At 33.6% G+C, this 9,181-nt stretch overlaps 1 long non-coding RNA gene across 1 annotated transcript; it reads right to left on the bottom strand.

Annotated features, from left to right (window-relative positions):
* Positions 1-2,873: 2,873 nt before the first annotated feature.
* On the bottom strand, positions 2,874-5,084 carry LOC113319660. Its single transcript, XR_003345731.1, has 2 exons — positions 3,850-5,084; positions 2,874-3,177 (listed from the first exon to the last, which is right to left on the bottom strand). It is a non-coding gene; the product is annotated as an uncharacterized LOC113319660 (long non-coding RNA).
* Positions 5,085-9,181: the final 4,097 nt, after the last annotated feature.

The raw sequence follows: 9,181 nt of genomic DNA, 5'->3' as shown, positions 1-9,181 counted from the left end.
TACGAGCTCAGAGAATGCTTCTTTGTTTTCGGGTACAAACATACCACTGTTGTGGCCATCATATGTGGACAAACCATTTGGTAAGATGCCGGTACTTCGGAAAGATATGCCACATAATAATTTAGAGTTCAGAACATCATTTTTCCCCGTTAGAGGTTTGAAAATGTCAATAAATGCTTTCTTGCCTTCCATGCCAATTTCACTTGCAAACGACAGGCTTATAAGATGTTCACGGTCATTCTTCATACTAAATGGTAAGAATAACTCTATTAAGCGAATAAAGTAATAACTCATTAAACCAGACATCACTTTTCTTCTCTCGTAATAATTACCAAAGTTATCATCTGCATTGCATGTCTTCTGAGATGACCAAGTAATTTGAGCCATAGCAACACCAAACTTTCCAAGAGTATGACCAAGTAACTTAACACAAAGAACATGCTGGTTGCCATTCATTAGAAGAAGTAGTTTGTTTTCTTTAATTTCAGTACCTAGCAAGTACCAGAGATAACCACTAACCTCATAAATATATACGTGCTTAAATAGGCTTGTGAAAGCAGCAGACTTTGATAAACTTCTTGTTGAGGGGAGATACTTGGACATGAGAAAGATCAGTAGTTCATGCATCCCGAACAGTTTGCACACCACCAAAACTGATTCCATACTACCATTGGATTTGGAAACCTCAGGTTGATTCTCGTCGGCATGTAAAGCTGACTTCAAAATATCAAGGAAATATTCCTTGAATTCAAAAACATGAACTGGAACAAAACTATGCATCATTTGTTCATGTTTATGACCCTCGAAAATTTCAGCCTTTTCATCAATCAGTGTCTGTTTAAACTCTTCAAATATCTCCATAACCTCATTTAATAAATTTTGAGCTTCATTATACTCTTCAATAGTTTGTTCATGATTCACACAACCAGAAGATTTTCCGTTGATCTTATCAAATACGCCTTTTGCCAGATTATACGTGAGCTGTGTAGTTAAACCATAGAGATTAAACACAGTATCGGGAGTCTGAAACTGCAAAAAAGTGAAACTTTTCTTCCAATTTTGGTATGTACACAGCAACTCCAGGAAGATATACCACATTCTAGTCACGAAGAATAGTAGAATTTTCGCAGCGTGCACTATGGAAGAGAGCTCGAAGAACTTGAAAAATATTGGAAAGTATTCCTTCACGAAATCACCAGTTTGAATGGTCACACTTCCTTGATAGACACAATGATTCTCCATACTATCTTTGTTATCACCATATTCCGAGACACCGGTGTATTGTGTAGTCTTCTTATCTTTGTTATCACCATATTCCGAGACACCGGTGTATTGTGTAGTCTTCTTAGCTAGAGTCTTGAATCCTAAAGAAAAATATACACCTGAAATGTTGATCTTGTAAAAAGAAACGTCCCATCGAGTAATTTTTATAAGCGCGTAATCCAAGCAATAACTCATATCGATCCAAGAATCATCAATGGGTACAAGTTTACGACAATACTTGGTTTCATCAGTCCACCATAAAATAGTTGCAAGGACACGAAAAACTGTGAAATATATAGTTCCTGGACATGCTTGAGTAAAGAAAGCTTCACCATCAATTTTGATGAGAACCACTAGCTTCCACGGCAGCAAAGTAAAGTCTGTATAGTGTGCTGTGTAGTTAAGGAAATCTTGGAAATATATTTGAGAAAGCATAGACACGGAAAATTCCCCACGAAGATATCCTCCTTGGCCCTTTTTGACAAGGTTGATAGATGCACAACAAATCCAATAATATTCACCTTTTCTGTGTCACAGAGAAGAGAAAAATTCTTTGAGGTGCAGGTCATCAAACCCAACATGATATTAACACCGTATCCATCACTTAGCATTAATAATCCCGGATCCAACAAATATGAATGGATGCCATAATAAACTGTGAATACTTGTTCAGCTGTCCAATTTATACTTCTTGTTGATGGCAATGTATCACACATGCAAGCACCAATGTCTTGACTGCTTACAACAAAATCTTTTGCTAAACCTTGTGCCAATGATACTCTCAAGGAAGTAGAGGAAACGCGACCACGAATTCTTCCAGCGATCTTGGAATTCTTCCACGAATGCTTTCGTTGAAAATCATACAGTGATGCCGTCATTGTAATAGAAGGAACTTTAGGAAAAGTCTATCCAATACATTTTGGTATAGACCGTTCTACATATGTCTCTTCAATGTGAATATCAACACTTGAATATCTTGTAAACTTGACGTTCTCAAAATCCCAAAATAGCTTTTTGGCTAAATGTAGCGCCCCTAAGCTAGCAGCTGATTAATCCAAGAGATTAACTAAACAAAGAGGCACTAAGAATCTAAATCAATTACATATACACTCAATTAAGAAATCTGCTACAATGATTAATCCAAACTTAACCCCGCTCATAAATATATATATATACAAGAACTCCTCTCAAATGATACATATACAATAGTCATATAGTTTTCAAATATAATATGCAGCATAATAAACCTAGCCGAAGTAATCTAACAAACAGACTCAGCTCCTCGGAGCTTTTGCTGCACAACTCTGATCTGTCTTTGAAACTGAAAGTGGGAATGGGTGAGCACATCATCCCTAAAAAGGGTGCCTCGTAGGAATAACATTTAACTTTTAAGTAATCAAGGCAAGATTTGGAAAACAATAATGTTTTCCGCGAACATTAAAAAAAAGTGACCGAGTCACTGAAATAAACAAACAGGTATATGGACAAACTCCTTCTTCAAACAATGTATAATATTGATGCCCGCTTCCACGCTGATTAGTAATATTGATGCCAATTCCACACAGATTAAACATATAATAGGTATAAATGCGAAGGAGCTAATCCTATATGCCACAAGTGGAAATTTTTATTTCCCATAACAATTCTTATTGATAACAAAACAATACAAGTCCTTTCCGAATCGTGGAAAGTTTCAAAGAATCAACAAAACAATCATAATGCAAACTAAACAATGTATGGAATATACAAACGGGCAATGCATGAGTTTGTAAACATAAACTTTTGTAAAAGAAACAATAATGGTTAAAAAAGAGTTAAAGTATTCCCACCTCTTTTGATGACAAGCCACACCTACCTCGAGATCCACGATCCACTGGTTCATCCTTTGAATCGATCGTTGTTAATATAGATTAACTGTTAATCACACGAGAATACTAAGAATCTAACCAAAGAGACGCACACAAGAATCATACAAGTCTTTCTAATCATTATAGGCCCACTTAAGGTTCTACACCTTTTATTATCTATCTTTAGATATCTAATGTTTACTACTTCAATTAGATTGATTGTATAATCCATTATCTAAGTCTTATGAATATCCAAAACTTTATAGAAGGAGCCAAATGCTAGTTCGGACCATAAAGGGTCCAAAATGTCAGATTAAGAATACAAGGTACTAAGCTCAAGTTCTCTAAACAGGCCCATTAACTAATATCTAATCCACCTGAGTCAACTAACGGTCACTAACGGTCAAAGTGACAGTCAAGGATCAACTAACAGTAAACGTCCAGTCAAGGTCAAGTCCTGGTCCAATGGTCATGTCTAAATCGGTCAACTGAGTCAACTCGGGTCAAGACAGGTAACTCAGTGGGTCAATACGATCCAACTCAGTCAGATTAACTGAGCCAGCTAAGTCAGACACTGACTGGGATGACTAACAACACAAGACCTAAGCTATTACTACTTCAATTCCTATAACATAACCTTCTCTTTATCATTTCAACTTCAATCAAATTAAATCTACAAAGCTCATTACAACAAAAACATATACATATCAATTAAACTTCAACTACAACTTAGCTTTACCTGAAAATGCAGTTCCAAGCTTTCACAGCAATCTAACTGCAACTCTATATTCATCATCAAACTTAATCACAACCCTCTGCAGGCCTAACTCATAATTCAACCTCAACTCAGTTTATAACCCAAGCTCTATTTATTTCAACAAAACATAATTCAGATCCATTATAACCACAAACTGCACCTTCACAACTTCAGCAGATCACTCATATCCCTTGCAACTTGAACACACAGAAAACCATCATCTTAAACCACCAAAAAAACTAAACTGCCACTGTAACATCATTATCTTGACACTGCCAATTCAATATCGTCATCATCTCCAAATATTAACATACATCTTCACATATACTCTATTAACATACTTCTAATCCTTCCCTGCATTCCACAACACCACAACAGCAATAAGAACACCACCACTACCTATAACCCCCATTCATACATCATCTACTCAAACACTCAAACCATAACAACTCCAATCCACTCCAACCTAAACAACAACACCAGTTCAATACCACCAACAATCTCAAGATTGTTACTAACTCAGTTATATCAAAACACTATGACTCCATATGCACTTCAATTGAGATCATACTCACTTCTTATTACCTACAATTTTCTTCACCAGCACCACCAGTAATTCCAGCAAGTCACCACCAATTCCATACACACTATGGTTCCACCTCAAATACATAACACCATTTCTATATCAAACAAACTTAACTTGCATTCCCAATTAATTCACAGAATCCCTAATTCTCTTCATCCAACTCAATTCAATAAGAAATACGATTTATAGAAAACAATTACACAAACCTATTCTTCTACTAGCTATAATCCATTCATACATTCTATTAACCTTAGAAGAAAGTTTACACATAAGAAACTCTGAATTACCTTTTCCCACAATATCTCTGTGTTTGTATCAGCACCTGAATAACTCCACCAGTTGAAATCAACCCCTTTCTTAGATTGATTGATTTGTTTCAGCTTATGACCAGATAACCCCTAATCCAAAGTTCATCACAGCTAATTCCCAAAATCTTCACTCAAACAGAATCACAACCCCAGCTATCAAATTTAGATTGTTCTTCAACTTAAAACTCTAATTCGATTCAAACCCATCTCATAACAACATCTTAGAATATCGATTTCATCTTCTTATCATTCTCTGAGTTCTTCTTCCAAACCCTAGCTTCTAAATCTCTTCTTCCTTCGAGTCTGAGTCCACCACAGACACCATCACCGACGATTAATGCATGATCTTTTCCACCTTCTGCTGATCATAGAACCTCCATTTGACTCTCTAAAATTCGCAGAAGAAGAAGAACAGGAAGGGAAATAAAAGAGAAGAAGAACGAGAAAGCAAGAGAAAGAGAAAAGCTAAATGAGCTTATCTGCTCGACTGGATTTGATAAGGCCAAGGAAAAATGATAAAGGAACTCACCCAAAATGATATGGGAAATCCCATGTCGGTCAGACTTCATAAATGGCTAAACTGCCCTCCATACTCATCCGATGATATCTTCTTCGTCCGGTATCCGATTGACACGTTCGAGTAGTCCATTTCGCGTAACTTTTCGAGATATATCCAATGGTACTAGTTTCGTATCTAGATCGTTGTTAAATTAATTTCTATTAATTAACATTCGTGTTAAACTAATCGAGTTATTATCGGCTAATTCGTCATTTGACTAGTCTAATAGCGTTGACGAGCTCGATGGTCTTTACATTCTCCCCACCTTACATATTTTCGTCATCGAAAATCGAACCACCCTTCTGGTCTTCCAAAAACTCCTCACCTTATAGAATAATCTCATCTCTTGTCTAAACGCAACAACATAAAACAAAGCACAAACCTATATGGCTTTCTACAACTAAAATTAAAATTTGTAGCTCTAGGTTCAATTATGCTGATTTAATAACTATCAAATAAAGAAATCTAAGTTTCTTACATTAATTTTTATTTTATAAGATGTTTGTCTCTAACTTCAAGGAAGAATCCTACGAATCTTTCTAAGTAAATTTATAATTATTGGTTTCCTAATGAATTATACCAAACTTCTATGATCGGTCATCTCTGAATGCAGTTTCCCTGTCAAGGTTGGCCAAGCCCAACAATGCCTTCCTACGAACAGAGAAAACACAACCTTCGTTATTCCCCAGTGCTGGATTAACTAAGTATTAATTTACTAAGATTAATTAGTTTCTAAACTTTTATCGTAACTGGTGTAGTTTAAAACTTTACTTCATAAATAGTTCACATCATTTTAAGCAATTTAATCATCAAAATTTATTTTACTTTATTTCTTTTACCAACATAAGTAATCTCAATTCAATTTTACGCCAGTTTATAACATTTGATAATTTTAACTTTACTGTAGTACCATAAATTTTTCGAAACATTATCCACTATAAATATTTCTACTAGCCTAATTATTCGAATATTATTATCAACTGTATTATTATTCTCATTATTCTTAAGTTGATAGTCCGGTTGGTACACTAAGCCTTAGTCTTGTAAATATAATTCTACTTCACGTAAAGATTGACATAACATATTTTATTTATTCTGATTGAATCTGTATACTATATCTTGTTAAATGTTAGCGTTGGTAATTTAATATGATTTAAAATTTTGAGTCTGCATAAAATTTTAACATGTCTTAATAGTCTTTAGATTTTGCGATTAATGTAAACTATTCTAGTAATATACGAATTTATTTTCTTTTAATTCTAATATTGCACTAAGCATCCAAATATTATGATTCTAATTCATGTACATTTGTTCCATTTTAAAGATTTACTGGGTCATTTGTTAGACTAAACATAATTTCGGTACAAGATTACTAACAAGTTGAGTATTTTTATTTATACATTATGTCCCAGCTTTCTTAAGTCTACCGCTTATATTAACTATCTAGTACAGACGTAAAACATATATCTCTAATTTGTAATTGGTTTAATTTACAACATTTAACCGTAGATAAGCGTTAATAATTTTCCATAGCTATTTAATCATAATTTATTATTTTTATAGTTATATATCTTTAATGAAATTTTAGTTTAATTAAGTTCAATATGATACTTATTGATAAATGCTAGCGTTATTTTATTAAATATTATTATCACTATTATTTATCATCTTTAATTACTAATATAATATTTTATTATTAACATTGATGGTTACTCTATTATTCTAACTAGTCTTACAAAAATTATTAAGTCCCAAAATATCATTAATATTTATGTAATTAGAATTTGTTTACTCTTCATATAAGTCAATGTGTTCAGTAAGTTTTTATGTGACTTACAAGATCTATCAATAATACTAATTTCACTATTTTTATAGTATTAGATTATCTACACTTTCATATTTTTATAGTACTAATTTCACTATTTTTATAGTATTAGATTATCTACACGTTCGTGTGAAACTAATCGAGTTATTATCGGTTAAATCGTCATTTGACTAGTCTAATAACGTTGACGAGTTCGAGGGTCTTTACACTAAAGATTGTATACTGGTATAATTTTCTATAGTAATATTCTATTGAGATCGACATACTAACACATCTACAGAAGTATATGGCGATACAAAAGTGTTCTCATTGGTTATCCCAACGGATTTATCCGTACTAGGGTTTGTATGCAATATTATTTGTGTATCCAGTTGATTAATAACTTGATTATGTTCATCCCTAAATAAACAGATATATCAGAAGCCATTAAACTAAGATTCAATGACTTACCATTCTCTGACAAATCATGTGATTCATGAAATACTTCCTTCAGCTGATTTATCTCTTCTTTCTTTTGATAATTAACTTCCATAGGTTGTGGACCTTCAACAGTCTCCTCTAAAATTGGAACCAACATCATATCAACATTCTCTTGAGAATTAATCTTCGTCTCTTCCTCACCAACTGATGTAACCAAAATATCTCCAGCACCCATAGATTTCAACAAAACTTCTTGAGTTAAAGATGAGACTTGCTTTACCTGATTTTCTTCTTCTCCTTGGGAAACAAGGTTTTCTTGAACTATGGTATCTTCTCTGCTAAGTGGTGAAGTGGAAATAGCGTCAGCATCATTCTTAACTAAAGAAAGATCTTCCTCGTCAAACATCTCGGCAGGGACATAACCTTAATAATTTCCCTTGATGAGGAAAAATGTATGTATTCTCGAAACAGTTGTGCACTGCACGCTTTTCATACTGCCATGGTCTTCCAAGAATAAGATCTGTTGCAGACATATTGATCACATCACATAATACTGAATCTTTATACCCAGGAAAAAAACGTTTACGAGACATTGATGTGTAACCCACCTACGAAAGGAATTATTAACCCATCTAACTGAATAAGGGTTAGGATGTGGAGTAACTGGTAAATCCAACTCCTCTATCACAATAGAAGCGATGTAATTTTCTGTACTACCACTACCTATTCTCATATCACATAATTTATCTTCAATTATACACCTTGATTTGAATGTGTTGTTTCCCTGTATAAAAGAAGGTTGATTTGACAAAATGGAACGAATCACACTTAAGAAATCCGATCCATAAGATTGGTTATCTTCTTATTCCATTGTAGAAAACTTTCTCATGAAGAAAAATAAAACATTTTTTTTATTTATTAATCATCATCAACAACAAGGAGTTTTTTTTTTTTTTTTTTTAATAAAGGGTTTGAGTTTGCGGAAGCGGTTTAAGGATCAGACTTTAGATAAGAATCTAAATTCTTTGGCTGTGGTACCAACTAATACAGAAATTGTTAAGAACTTGTTGAGAAGAATGTAATACGGAGATTGGAGGTGATACGAAGAGACGAAAGAGATACGAATAGGATGAAATCAAAAGATTAAGAATAAGAGAATTGAAATAATTGATAAAGATAATAATCTTGATTGATTATAATAATAGGATGATTCTCAAAATAATAAGACATAACCTATAAATAGTTTACATGAACCGACTAAAAGGAAAAGAAAAGGAATTTAATCTAAACTAGGAAAGTAAAGTGTCTTGAATAACAAGTAAACTAAAAAAGGTTGACAACCGACTAATAGAATCAACTTGTCAAGGTTGCTTCAGTTGAGTGGAACCAACTTGTCAAGGTTGCCTCAATAGCAAAGGGATCAACTTGGCATAGTTGATACTGTGTTGAAGTAAAGGATGTCCTACATCACTTTCGATTCACAAAACAAGTTTATGAATTTACTTCCTTTAAGTGAATGTAAAACATTGTTTCCTAGGACGAAATCTTCACCCATACCCATACATAATCACAATAGCATTCATACGATTATGTCGATGTCTTATATACGAAGTTCA

This window comes from Papaver somniferum, chromosome 10, assembly GCF_003573695.1.
Source record: "Papaver somniferum cultivar HN1 chromosome 10, ASM357369v1, whole genome shotgun sequence".
In the NCBI taxonomy this organism is placed as follows: domain Eukaryota; kingdom Viridiplantae; phylum Streptophyta; class Magnoliopsida; order Ranunculales; family Papaveraceae; genus Papaver; species Papaver somniferum.
The sequence above is the reverse complement of the archived record's forward strand: the minus strand, read 5'-3'. Positions and strand labels throughout refer to the sequence as shown.